The 15,011-nt window shown below is 35.3% G+C and overlaps 1 protein-coding gene across 10 annotated transcripts in view; it reads right to left on the bottom strand.

The window, feature by feature from the left end:
* The window catches only part of LOC138920927 (uncharacterized), a 613,683-nt gene that overhangs the window by 383,612 nt on the left and 215,060 nt on the right, over window positions 1-15,011 (bottom strand). For all 10 annotated transcript variants that reach the window (XR_011432956.1, XR_011432975.1, XR_011432962.1 and 7 more), the window contains one exon: window positions 9,031-9,079. The gene's annotated coding sequence lies outside the window, so the exon portion shown is untranslated. The remainder of the gene's footprint in view (window positions 1-9,030; window positions 9,080-15,011) is intronic.

The raw sequence follows: 15,011 nt of genomic DNA, 5'->3' as shown, positions 1-15,011 counted from the left end.
AGTTAGTAATAACATCTAACCCTGACTCTAACGTATAATTTAAAATTTTAGATTTTTGTAATTCTTTACGTGCTTTTCTTCAGTTTACCAAAACACTTCATAAAAGCAAAAATAAGTACATTTCAGGCAAAGCTTAAAATCTGAGGGTTAAAGTTAGGAAATGAAAGATATTGTCCTTTCATCCAATCACAAGGCTAAAATCTTATTTTTGAAGCAAAACTTTATAAATATGGATAATTTATCACATATTTTTATAATTCAGCATACAACTCAGGAATGTAACATAGCTTATTAAACCATGTAAAAATATTTATAGCATAAGACATGACAGAGAGTTCCAATATATAAAATAGGTTTTTCTCTAATAATTTAGAAAACAGTAGATATTTTCATGGCCTATTTTCCCCACAACAGGCTTATAATATTATCACATTTCTCCAGTCATTGCCTTTTTATGTCCTCATGCTTTATATGTGCTGCTGCATTGTAGGAATTCGATGCTGAATAAAAATACATTATCCAGACAGATAAATTGTGGTACATCCAGACAATGGAATATTATTCAGCGCTAAAAAGAAATGAGCTATTAAACCATAAAAAGATATGGAAGAAACTTAAATGAATATTACTGTGTGAAAGAAAATGTGAAAAGGCTACATCCTATATGACTCCAACTATATCACATTCTGGAAAAGGCAAAACTACGGAGACAGTAAAAAGATCAGTAGTTGCCAGGAGTTAAAGGAGAGGGAAGAATAAACGGGTGGAGCACAAAGGATTTTTAGGGCAGTGAAACTATTCTCTATGATACTATAAGGGTGGATTTATGTCATTATACATTGTCCAAACCCGTAGAGTACACAAGACCAAGAGCAAATCCTCATATAAACTATGAACTTTGTTTTATAATGATGTGTCGGTGTAGGTTCATCAATTGTAACGAACGTACCACTCTGGTGGGGGATGTTGAAAATGGGGGAGTCTATGCATGTGAGGGGGTAAAGGGTATGTGGAAAATCTCTATACCTTCCTCTCAATTTTTCTGTGAACCTAAAACTGCTCTAAAAAATAAATGCATTACCCTTCCATTCTAGGCTTAGTTCCAGGTAATACAAAAAGACAAAAGTAAATAATCCCAATATTTCTTTATCTAGTGTGATTCTTTCTGTTTCCCATACCTAAATGGAATTCTTTACAGAAAAATTGATAATTTTTTCATATTTATTTTATCCTTCAATGAAACCTCAAGGTAACATCTTTCACAGATTTATATCAGTCTTCTTTTATGGAAATTTCAAAATTCTCTTTTCATTGAATGAAGCTTTCTGGGGTGTGAGTATATTCATATGTGTCCATCATTTTACTTAATGACATTTGGCGATACTAACGTTTATCGGCCACTAGGTGCTAGACATTATGCTACACAATTTACACATTTAGTTTTAACTATATAAAATTTTGGATGCTTGCTTTTAATCTATAAAAAGGGCAATTCCATATGGTTCATTCTGAGATTTTTTTTTTTTTAGCTCACGTATTCCTCATGAGAACCGCAGGAAGCTGGTATGGCTGCTATTTCATTTTACAGATGGGGAAATTGACTCTTAGAGATGTTAAGTATCTTGCCCACAGTTACATACATAGTAAGCAACGAAGGCAAGAAATGAATTTGGCAATCTGACTCCCCAGGCCATTGAATGATCTGCTCTGTACGCTACAAGATAACACACAGTGAAGTATACTCTGGGGTTTTTCTTCATTTTTGGACTTCCTCCCTTTGATAACCTACTCAAAGTATGGCCTGATCATAAATAGCCACGTGGACATCCCCTGAGGCTGTTAGAAGTGCAGAGTCTCAGGCCCTACCCCAGGGATACAGAGTCCGAATCTGTATATAGCAAGATTCCCAGGAGATTTGTAGGTACATTAAAGTTTGAAAAGAACTTTCTTAAAGTTCTTAATTTTTAAGACAATGAGCATATGCAAAACAATTAATCTCCATTCCAATAAGTAAAAGAAGCGTGCAAGTAAAAAAATGCCCTGGTTCATGTAACCTCACTATATTCGGTGGGAAATAACATTTTATATGGAATTTTGGTTCTACACAACATGAATCTTACAAATGCACGCATCCCCTCCCACCCTTTTTTGTCTCCACACACCTCCTTAATTTATTCAGTGAATAGATGTCTCTTATATTTCAATATCCATCAGGCTGTGTCTTCCAGTTGCTATTTTACGTCCTACGATACACACAAACCGTAGCTTTCTCTTTCCTCCTAGAACCTTAGGGCTTTACACACAATCCTGGACAAGCGGCAGGGATTATTTCTTGCCACTAGATGGCAGTAACGGCAACTTAATAATACGCTTTATAAAGCAACCGCAGGCTTGCCACATGCCCAGCAAACAATGACTCTGTGTGTGAGGGTTTCATGAATTGCTGGTTTTAATATAGGGAGCAGTGACTTAGCGACAAATTAGAGAACACTTTTCTCTATTGATGTCTATGTTTAAATTTCATTTTGCTTGCTTCCAAGATTAAAAGCAGTCTTGTTTGTATATCTCTTACCCCTAGCTGTAAGAATCAGCTATTCCAAATAATTTTCACTGGCAAGAGTTTGAAAATAGACAAGTGGTTGCTAAAACAAGATACTTTGCTAGCATAACTATCGATAAATCATTTCATTATTCTAGTTTTTAAGGAGATTTTTCTATTTTTTTCTCTATCAAAGACTATACGTGTATAATTTCTAAATGCAGAAATTCAAGATTTTCACGAGAAATCACAACCTAGGTTGATAAATTCATGTTTTATTAAGTTTTTTCCTAATAAATATTTAAAGAGTCCCACATGCAAATATCATACCATAAAAGTTAAGCAATAATAGTGAGGAGAAAATGGCTTTATAGTGAAGTGACAATAGGATTTTATAAATGCAGTTCTATCGACCTTCTATTTAGTGTTATTAATATAACTTCTTGCATTCAGAATGTTTTCACATAAATATTTAACAATTATCTTAAAGAAAAGAAGAAGTTTACTAATCAAAATATAATTTCCTTTGGGGACATAACTAGGCAATTGTAGTCTCGATGTTTCCGGAGAGTAGAAATACATTTTAGTATTGATCAGACTTGTCCTATAATGATCTGTGTTAAAATTGTGAAAGTGCTAACTGAGGGGAAGAGCCGGTCTATTGTTTTCCCCAAATAGTCATGGACAATAAAAGTGAATAACTAGAAAAATTAAAAATTAAATTAAAAAGCATTACAACAGCCATATTCTAGTATTTGAGTCAACAGACTCAAAATAACTCCGTCAAATTTTTATAGCATGTTCTACGTGCGTACTCTCAATTTTCATACTTCTGTGTCTTCTGATTGGTCTCAGACCCTTCTCAGAAGGGCCTGGTCCACAGACTGCACTGTGGACTGCGCTGCTTTGGGTGGCTTCCTAGCAGAGTGAAGTTGCATCTACTAGGAGTTACTTAGATTTCAGGCAACCACACACAGCGAAAGCCAAGACTAGTCAATTTACCCTTGAAAATCCCTGAGGACGGGGTCAACTTGAAGACCAACCTGGGGTCTGTTGATCAGTCTAACAAAGGCAGAATTTTTTATTTTTCTTTTTAAATTTGGTTTCTTTGGTTATCCAGAATACTATAGTCGGTTTTCATTTAGGTATTGTGTAGTACGAAAAAGACATATTTCAATACCGGATTTACACGCAGCACAAGATGGTGCTCAAGATTTGATGCTCCAGGGCCCAGAGACTGATTCCTCTCTCCCAGCAGGGACTCCATTAGGCCTTTGCCTTCCTTGTCTCTGCATCCCTCTTCCACCCTCGACAGTACTCTAATCCCCTCACCCTCCCCAAGATTGAGGCTGATGACCATACTCTCTTCCAGGGCCAGATTCGAGATTAAACAATTGCAATTTATACTATTAGAAAGAAAAGCAGAACCCTTGTCTCTCTGTGTGCCATCCAACAGCTTCTAGACATCAGCTGAGCTATGTACGCTCATTTGGTAGCAGGATTGAAAGACCAAACAAACAGCTTTCTATGGTGACATCGTTCAGGAGGCACTTCAGTGCTAGGCCAATGGCAAACAGGCCTGAATTAGGTTTTTATGTCTGAGATCTCAATTCTGCTTGGATATTGTCATATGAACTTTCTAAGACCACTAATTTAATTTCATGATCATTCCATAAAGATTATGAAAGTATATTATATAATATTGATACACACATTTTGAAAGTGTTTGATGTATGTCAAGCTAGCTTTTGCAACATAGATTTTACATTTAAAATTAAAAAGGAGTTCAGTGTCCATTTTTATTCGCTAATCACAGATAATTCAGCCGAGACTGGCCTGAATTTCAGCATTAGACTATTTCAGATTTGGCCTTAGACATGCAAATTCATTTATCATTAAATTGGAAATGTTTACTAAAAGAGAAATATGCACAGAGTCATTTTATATTTCGGAATGTTACTAATAGCTTTTATGATTTTAAATATATTTTTTTCCTTCTAATTTAAGGTATAAAATGTGAATTATATTGAAATAATCCAGTTTATGTACACACCAGTTAGGTGAATATACCTAAGTTTCTAAAATATATAAATTGGGTCGCCAGACCTAGATCAGAAAGCTGGAATATTCTATCTGTACTAGTATTTCTTCACGTGCCTTAATGGTCTGTTTTTGTTTGTTTGTCTTGTTACCGTAGCAAAAGTGTATGTTTTAAAATATCAATCAGTGTTTGAAACTCACATTAAAATTAGGACTATTGTCATTCTGCCAGGCTTAAAAACAAAAAGAAACCGAAAAAAGCCTATCTAAAAACCAAAACAAACTGCACAAAAACATAAAAATAAACTGCACAAAACTGATTTGTGTACCACATAAACGCTTTGTTAAAAAGGAGTCCTCAGGAAACGAAAGAAGCAATAAGCTGAAAAAGAGACAAAAGAACTATTTTCAATAATACGCCCCTCTCACGTGCTAAGCCGTGGATTTCAAAGAATACGGTTGGTGTTACACATCGTTGTGTATGTCTGTGTGCCATCTGCATCAATTTAGTCTGAGTATTAAAACAAAATTATGCAAAATAACAGTACACAGAAGACAGTCATGGCTGAGGATTAACTGGTGCTCAGAAAAGTCAATGTAAAATGAAAGTACGTATTTACATTTGGGGACCAAATTTTCATGTGAATGAAGGGGGGAAAGCTTGATTAGGACTTAATTTTAAAAACATAAGTGGAAATAATGCAAACATTTATTTTAGCTGTTATTTTTAAAAATTAGGTTTTAATTATAACTTATGCAGTAACTTTAGAATGAATAAAGCATTGACTGTTACACATATGATTCTTAAACAGCTTTGTATAGTATAGCACACCCCCAAATTCTTTCCTTTATGTTTGACTTTGGCAAGCAAAAGATCATATTTCTAAGAACATTTGAGGGGATTATCATTTTTCCTGTGAATATCTATTATGCCTCTTGAAAATGCTAATGATGACAATGATAACAAGAGGATGAAGATAATAGTCAGTATTTACATATAACCTATTATATGCTAATATTGTTCTAAAGATTCTATACATAATGTTCCATTCTGTTGCAAGGATTAAATAAATTATAAATCAAACACCATGGTATTCAAATCATTCGTTTTAAAAGCACCTAGTAGATACAAATCTACACTTCCAAAGTACTATAATAAGGGTTTAACTGATTTCCCACTTTTCTATCACACTATTCTTTAGAACAGCAAAATGCACTCTTAAAAACGTAAATCAATTCACATCTCTAATCAAAAGCCTCTGATGGGTGGCCTCCCATTTGACTTAGGAAAAAAAAATCCAATATTCTTTTTTTCTTCTTCTTCTTCTTTTTTTTTTTTTTTGCTGAGGAAGATTCACCCTAAGCTAACATCTACTGCCAATCTTCCTCTTTTTTTGTTTGTAAGCTGCCACCACAGCATGGCCACTGACAGATGAGTGGTGTAGTTCCACACCCGGGAACCAAATCCTGGCTGCTGAAGCAGCATGCACTGAACTTAACCACTGGGCCACCAGGGCTGGTGCCCCAATATTCTTAACATAGCCAACAAGAGCTTACATGGCCTTCTCCCACCATATAGGCCTCTTTGGTGTTGCTAAATGTGTTCTCTCTTCTTGGGAACTTGACTCCGGCTCTTCCCTCTGCCTGGGATGCTCTTTCTCAGGGACCTGCATGGTAAACAGACACTTTCTCCTTTTCAGCTCTCTCTGCAGATGCTACCAACTCAGAAAAGCTTTCCCCAACCTAAAATAGAAGATATCCTTCCCCTAGCCTCCCACCCAACTTCATCTTTCTTCCCATTATTTGACACTATTAAAAATAGTACAATATTTTTTATTTGTTTGGTTGTTGGTTTAATGTCTGCCCTGCTTTTGCCCCCATCACTACCACTAGAATGTGAGAGCCATGCTTGTCGGGACTCACGTTCACTGAGTGGTGGATCCACCATTTAGAGCTAAGCACCGGCTAAGCGCTCAAGAAATACTGATGGATTGAATTGGGTCATTCTTGTCAATTTTCTCTTCACGTTTCAGCTGGGCTGAAACTGCCTGATCGACACTAACTCCAAATCTAGACTCAACGCTGAACACACACACACACACACACACAACGTATCCTCACAAGGAGACTTCTAAAAACTTGTTAGTTTGAAAAGCTTCTAGAAAGCACAATCTAGCTTTGTCATGCTGTTGTGCTAGGATTTATATTTTGTAAAAGAAGAATATTTTTTCTATACAAAATTTAAGAGGGCAGAGGTCAGAGGCATCTATCAGTATGACAGGTATAATATATAGAATATATAAATCTGTAATAGGCATAACATCAACATAAAGTGAGTATTATCAGTATATTTGTAACATATATAAGAATGATGAATACAAATGACATATCATATTTTATATAATATATATAAGCTTTCTCATGACCTGTGTCATTCTAAACAAAACTGCTAATAATGTTTTCATTGTTATTGACTCTCAAATACTATTTTACTATGTTTATTTTCTTGAGTTATGTTCATTTGCATAAGTCCACGGCTTAATTTATTTTTGCTCTCCTTGTTATGCCTAATCTTAATTAAACAGAACTCTGAATGTTTTGAAGCAGCGATGGAAGGTTAGTAAAAATAGCAAATCCATCCCCTAACTCCTTCCTTTCTACTGACACACAAGGTTTTATAATGTGACTTTTCTTTTCATCATATGTGGCGTCTGAAGAATGCAGCCAGGACATTGGAGCAGAGCAGCACGTCTTCTGCTTTGGGGATCAGATAGTGTTAGAGATGGATAACACGAGGCCACTCCAGCTCAGTACAAGAACTCAGTTTACCGAATTACTATTCACTCCTTAAGTCTTGATATCCTGCCCTAATGGAGGCCTCCCCGTCATTTTCTTCTGGCTGTTTTGGAGTGAAAATGTCACTGAGATTTGCTGTTCATGGCAATATCAGTGCCTTCTAATTTCGGGCTGTGACAGAAGGAGGACATTGAATACCCACATTTTTATTTTCTTTAATTAAAAGTTAGTGTGTCGTAATACAGAGTATTATGTATATTTATGTGAGTGATAGCTATGAAAAACCAGCTGAAGAGCAATGTTCTTGGTAGTTCATAAAAACAAACAGAAAAAGCGAAAATACCCCTTTCTAACAAAAAAGATGTAAAAATATTTATCTGTGCTTTCTGAGATTGGAGGAGCTCACATGAGAGAGGTAGGGGGCACATCCCCCCTTAGACATTGGCTACCTCTGAGAGGGGCAATGAGACCAAGAGGAGGAAATGGTTAGTAACTTTCTCATTATATGTTTTTTTTTTTAATATCTGTTTTGAGTTTTACAACGTATCACTTTTACAATTATAATCTATGCAATTATATATATTTAAATATTGACATATACTTACGTAATTTACTTATGTATACTTATGTAATTTATTTACATATATTATATATTATCATATACCTATAAAATATATAATTATATATCTATAAAATAGATAATGATATATTATTATATACCCATATAATCTCCATGTGTATTTGTGTGTGCACACATATATATGCATGTTTAAATTCATCAGTTGTTTTTCATTTAACATCATTTCCCTGTGTTTTACTTCTGAGGCTATCTTTACTTAGTATATTTTTGTAACAGCTGACTTTGGGTGAGAAATATTATAAACAAAAAGTATATCTTAATGTCAGAAGAAGTAAATCTGTTGCATTAGAATAGCACTTTATTAAAGTATTGGTTAATAATTTAGCCAGAACGGATATTTTAAATTATCCTAATGAATCATGAAAAGGGCAAAATATTTCCTCTGGCCCAGTGAATATGATTTATGTCCATTTCAGAAGAAAACATACGGCTGATGAAAATAGTTTATTAAAATTATGAAATACATTAACATTCAAGGTTTGAAAGAACAACGGTAATATCTAAGTATCAGACGTAACTGTAGTACTAACGGCTCATCTAATTCAATAAAGAAAGAAAACATTCTAATCATCCCCATTTCATTTGGTTTAATAAGTAAATCTTCTGACTGACAAAAGTTGAAATCCAGCATAAACATTAATTATTTTCAGCACAGCAAAAGAAACAGAATATATTATTGTTACTGTAAAAACATTGAGTTCATAAGTATTTGCACCGAAAGGAAAAACTGTTTCAGGGGAAAAAAGGATACTGAATTAGAAGGGAAATATTTTTGTTGACTTTTCTCAAAAATAGGACTGTACCACAACTTGCCAAATCCAAAAATTGTTGACTAGCAGAGTTGAGTTAAAAATATTTTGGCTTCACGTAAAAATTTACTTTGAGGTCTAAGAGTTCTGCTCACATTTTATGCCCTATCCTAGCATACAAAATTAAAAGGGGAAAAAAATCACCAAATATGTCATGATATATTACAGTACAGTATTAAAATATGTCTTTCAAATAATTGACTTACTGTTATTTCTGAGTCATCCCTTTACAATGCCATTTTAATGATCAATAACCTGAAAGGAAAAGAAATAAATGAAGATACGGTCATCATTAAAAATTTCCATGCACTTTGCTAAGAAAGTAGAACTTAAATGTTCTCACCAAATAAATAAGTAAATAAATAAATATGTCAAGTGATGAATGTGTTAACTAGATGGAGGGGATCCTATCACAATATATATGTATATCAGAAGACCACGATGTACACTTTAAATATCTTACAATTTTAAATGTCAATTATATCTCAATAAAGCTGAAATTTAAAAAAAATTCTAAGAACTACCATAGATTAAAAGTATTCAGTTTACATTTATTAAAAAAACCCTTAAAAACAAAATAGCCTTATTAAACTGGGATGTCTAAGGAATTTATATATTTCACTTTAAAGTCTGTCAATTGGAACTATCTTCCCTGTAATAAAAATAGTCATCCTCTTGGATTCCCTAAAAACCACGGCACAATACTAAGATCAATAATATTAATAAAGTACTTTGCTAGGAATAATCAATCCAATTCACTATAGATCTGCTTTCTAAGTTTGGAAATGCACAACTTGTAAAAAATCAAAAGTCACAAGAGTCAAATTAATAAAAATATTAAAACGGGTCAGCCAAATTTAAGATTGCATAAATTGACTTTGAAGTCAAATTGTGTTCTTGCTACTGTTATTGTTATAGTTGTTATTTTCACAATACCATAAATACTTTAGAGACAAAAGATTGTCATATGGGTGAACATACAAAATACCACCAATTAATTTGTTGAATATGTATAACTTTTAAAAAAAAACATTCTTTCAGTCATAGGGGTTATTAGTGAAACGCTACTTTTTAAATACAGTTTTATTTTAAAAAGTTAATATTAAATCATAAAATAAGTCATATCTAAAATGTTAATATTTAAGACACTATTCCAAGTTTTTTAGAAATGTTTTAAAACAAGTCATTTTATCTGTTTTATTTACAACTAATTTCCTTACCAATCTTCTTTGTTCTCATAGGCTTTCAGAAATTATTTATCCATAATAGTAACTGAAAGAATTTCAAATGACATGAAGATTTTGGAAAACATATGCTTACTGATGAGGTTTTACAAGTTTTAGTCCAACTCTGTGAGAATCTACAAATATTAACAAAATGATTGATGGGCTAGTCCAGTTTTTCAAACAGCAGAATATTCATGTAGGCTGTAGAACGAATGTTTTCCTCCACTGACCCAGTTCATTTATAGTTGGCAAAATATTTGGAAACTAAACCATTAAGGAAGACTAGTTTCCTTTCCAGACCATGAATATGCAGAAAGAGGACAGCAGAATCTCAACTTATAACCCAGTGTTTCAAGATTTTCATTTTAAGCCAATATAGTCTATTTTTTTGTTTGAAAAAATTCTACACAATATATAAACAGTTCAATTATATATATTTTTGTTTAAGTAACTACAAATAGTTCTTGATCTGTTTAATACTGAAGGAACTATAGAAATAGAGAACTTTACAAAGTCTGAAACAAACTATTAAAATCAAATACTAATACATCTGTATTTGTTAAGTAAAATAATGCAAGCTTTTGCTCAGTTTTATGGTTTTTTGTACTCCTGTACAAAATGTAAGGGTAAATAAACAAAAATCTATGATTATTTTAGTGCCTGTAATTTACTTTAAAATGTTCCAGTAGGTACAGTATGAAGTATATTAGTTTACCTTTAATTTACAAACTAAAAAAATTAGTTAAAATTTGAAGAATTCCAATTGGGGATCTGCTCCCTAGGTTGGTTAAGATTTGAAGTTTGCACAAATCAATAGTTTGCACTCCAGGGGTAACTGTGACTAACGCTTCAAACTTCCAAATATTGGTCTGTGCGACCGGATGTGGGAGCTTGGTAATTTACGAAAGATTGTGACAGTTTTTCATTGATGAGACAAGTGGTGATCAAGATGTGTGACTGGCTAGAAATGCAGGGCAATCATCTCCTCATTGTATGAACAAAATATAAAAATCCCAGTAAAAGGCCAAGAGGCTAACATCTTTGACACCTTAGATCTAGAATTCTACTTAATTTGTTCCTCACCCCTCAGCTTAGGGGGCTTCTTTGCCTGCCAGTACTGAAGGGGCTCCTGCTACCAGAACACTGTTGCCTTTGCTCAGCAGCAAACCTCTCCTACAGGGTGCTGGATGGCACGCTGAAAAGACCAGAGAACTGAGACTAACCCCAGATTATTGGAACGGCTGTTGGATGGATTTTCTGATTGTTGATAAAAAGTTTGTAGGTTTACAGAAATTGGTGTGTAACTTATTTTGGGTTTTGTTTTTGTTTTGTTTATTTTTTAAATAAACTATCTGGTAGCAAAGCTGTAAGAGAAGAGACATAGTTCCTACCTATCTCTTATCGTCAAAGATTAAAATATTGACACAAATCCCTGATGTCTGTTAAGAGAACAAGTTAGCTTACATCAGTTCCCAATATCAGCCTACTGAAGGGGAGATTACTGAGGGCCAAGTAACTCAGTTTGGCTAGAGAAGGTAGATCGTGCTACAGTAAGAGCCAACCCCTATCCTGGTGGCTTCAAATTACGAAAGCGTATTTCTCACTCTTACTAAATGTCCATTACAGGTTGGCAGTGGAGCTCTGCCAATCATAGTAACTTAGCTTAAGTAGGATAACAGGACAGCCTCTATCTCACTTACTGGGAAAGATTCAAGAAAGATGAAGGAACACTGGTGGTTAAATATTCTGGCCCCAGATACAAAATTCACTGGCCTCAATTCCTTTTCTGGCTCCACTTAAATCGCAAGGGGACCAGGAAATGCAACACAATTCTATCATGAACCAGCACAGGGGAGAATGAGAAACATTTAGCAAGCTTTTTAAATTACCACAGCAATTCAGTATCTACAACTGAAACTGAGGTTTTCTGTTCAAACAATATATCCTAACGTTGTGGTGTATCCTAAAATTATGCTTCTTGCAAGAAAAATAAAGGAGTGATTAAATTTGGGTTTGCTGCTGAGTTATCTAACTAAAGACTGAAATCGATTCTATTCTAATCTAAGTAAGCAAGAATATGAGTGGACAGGTTTAACTGTGTAAATGACGTAAACAATTATTAAAGATGTTTTGCAATGGGAGAGTCTAAAAAAGGATAAAAAGATACTCTACTTTAAACTTACACACTAGAACAGGAGTGGCCAAATCTTCATTCACATACTAATGACAAAGAGTATTCATTACAATGCAGATTCCAAGGCAGACGGGCCCTGGGACTAACATGATTTAACAGGCTTAGTACTTGAGTCTGGGAGATTACCTTTTTAAAATACACTCATTTAATTCTCATGCAGGCATTTCTGGGTCCTGAAACCAGATTTTGAGAAGTGATGGCATAAGTATGAAATTGAATTGGGAGAAGAGCAAGTAGGATCTCAATCAATTCATGGCAAATTTTACTTAGTTGCTGAAATTATATCATTAAAAAAGGTATCAAGAGAACATCTGAGTCAGTAGTCTCAACAAAATGCAATAGCTATGCCTTGACATTGCTTCTCTGCTCTGCGTGAAAACTTTGAAAAACTGGTATGCAATTAGTCCCCTTTTAAATTATGAAGAGCAGGGGCATACCATTCCTTGACAAATGACTCCCAAATTGATATCTTTAACCCAGACTCCTTTCCTGAGAGCCAGACTCAAATACCCAACTTTCTACATGATACCTCCATTTGGGTAGACCTAATAGGCATCTCAATCTTTATATCTCCAAAACCAAATTCTTGACGTTCACCCCCAAAACTGCTCCTCCTGAAGCCATTTCCATCTCAATCAATGACAGCCATTCTTTCCATTACTCAGGTCAAGGACCTGGAAGCCATCCTTGATGCATCCTTTCTCAGTCATTCAGCAAAGCTTGTCAATGCTTCCTTTGAAGATTCTTTCCAGAATCTGAGCACTTCCTATCACCTCCTTCACTACCATCCTGGGCTAATCGAAGCCACCACCATCTCTCACTCGGACTGTGGGAACAATCTCCTAATGTTCTCCTCAGAGATGTGCTGGTAAATGTTGATAAACAACTTTACTTATAAATAATAAATATTTATAATGTTATAAAAGAAAGTAAAGGAAGGAAAGAATGAGAGAAAGAAAGGAAGCAAAGAAAGAAAGGAAGCAGGAGGAAAGGAAGGAAAAAAGGAAAGGAAGAAAGGAACAGGGAAAAGGAGGACAAGAAGAGGAGGAAGAAGAAGAAGAGAAAGAAGAAAGAAGGAATGATAAAAGGAAAGAAGGACAGAAGGAAGAAGAGAGAGAGAGAGAGCAAGAGAGAGAAAGAGGGGCAAACAAACAAGGAAAAGGACTCCCTAATTTACAGCTTTTGCAGACTTCCATGGTGTAAACCACATGGAATGGTGTCAACCACCATGCCTAACTTCAAGTGACATGTCATGACCACATGTCCAGGCAGAGATGTGCACCATGGCTTCCCAGGAGCCAGCAGTAGTGAGTTCCAACACACCACAGATTCTCCCTTCCTTCACCCTTCTCAGCTGGTATCCTTTTCACCACAGGCAGACCCGAATCTGATGACATCACTCCTCAGTCCAAAGCCTTCCAGAGACTCACATTTCACTCAGAGCAAAATCTCAGATCTTAACACACACTCCAAAGCCTGCAGGATAATGCCCAGGGCTGTCCTCTGCTCTGTGGTATCACCACCTACTACTCTCGCCTTGCTCACTGCCCTCCGGCCACCCTGGGCTCCTCACTCGTCCTTGAACACTCCAAGCTTGCCTCCACCTCAGGGCCTTTGTGCTTTCAGTTCTCTCAGCTTGAAACACATTTTCCCTGGATATGCCCCTCCCTTACTTCCTTCTGGTCTTTGAATAAAAAGCATGAAATCAGGGACCCTGCCCGAACATCAGACATAAAATGGCATAACAGCATTCCCTCTCTAATCCCTCAGCTTGCTTTATTCTTCTTTATAGCACTTTTTAACACCTGACATTTATACTTATAGATAGATATTATTATTATCAATATTTATTACTGTCTCTCTCCTTAAGGGCACACACATTGGTTCAGTTCCCACGTTCCTATCCCCAGTTCCTATGACACTGTCACATAATGAACCAATAAAACCTTATTGACTAAAGAGACATACAATATACAAGCAAATAAATGAAGAAGGTAATTTCAGGTAATGAAAAGTGCCATAAAACACATAAAGGAGGATGGTGAGGGGTCCGTGGGAGTGCGGTGGCCGGTGGGTGGTGGATATTTCAAGAGGTGATATTCAAGCTAAGGTCAGAAAGACAACATAATTTAGTACAGGATAAAAGAAAAGGAGCAGCTTTGTGGATGATTTTAGGAGGATTTTAAAAAAGAAATGTTAAAACAAATCAATTGCTTCTTGTGTTCTCAAAAAGTGCACAGAGTCCTAAAATGACAGAGTAAAAAGAGGATATTTCATTTAAAGGAAAAGGAGGCAGAAAGGATCACCCCCTCCAATGCCCCACCTGAAGAGGGATAGGAAGGAATAGAAAAAGTCAAGGGGGAATTCTTACATTTGTGCAGACCATTATACTTTCAAAGTTTACGTTGTCTAATTTATTTACTATATTTATCTCTCACATTGACCTTCAAAAATAGGCAGAGTTTATTATTCCAATCATTAACTAAAAGAGCCTAAGACTCACAGAAGTGAACGCCTTTTCTAAGGTCAACAGTCTAGCAAGTAAGTGAACGAAGCTTACCCAGCAGCCAGGTGTCCTCACACAGGTCATTATATTGTGTGAGTTGTGCTATGCTGCCTTGATGAAAACTGGCAAAACTGGAGTTTGCCAGTTTGCTCAGTATGGACTCACCTCATACAGTTGACTTGCATTGAAATTCCATAGACTTGAATTAAAGGTTGACTTTGAATGCATGGCAGGAAGGCCAACAGTAACATTAACTTTCAA

This window comes from Equus caballus, chromosome 26 (assembly GCF_041296265.1).
Source record: "Equus caballus isolate H_3958 breed thoroughbred chromosome 26, TB-T2T, whole genome shotgun sequence".
Lineage (NCBI taxonomy): Eukaryota > Metazoa > Chordata > Mammalia > Perissodactyla > Equidae > Equus > Equus caballus.
The sequence above is the reverse complement of the archived record's forward strand: the minus strand, read 5'-3'. Positions and strand labels throughout refer to the sequence as shown.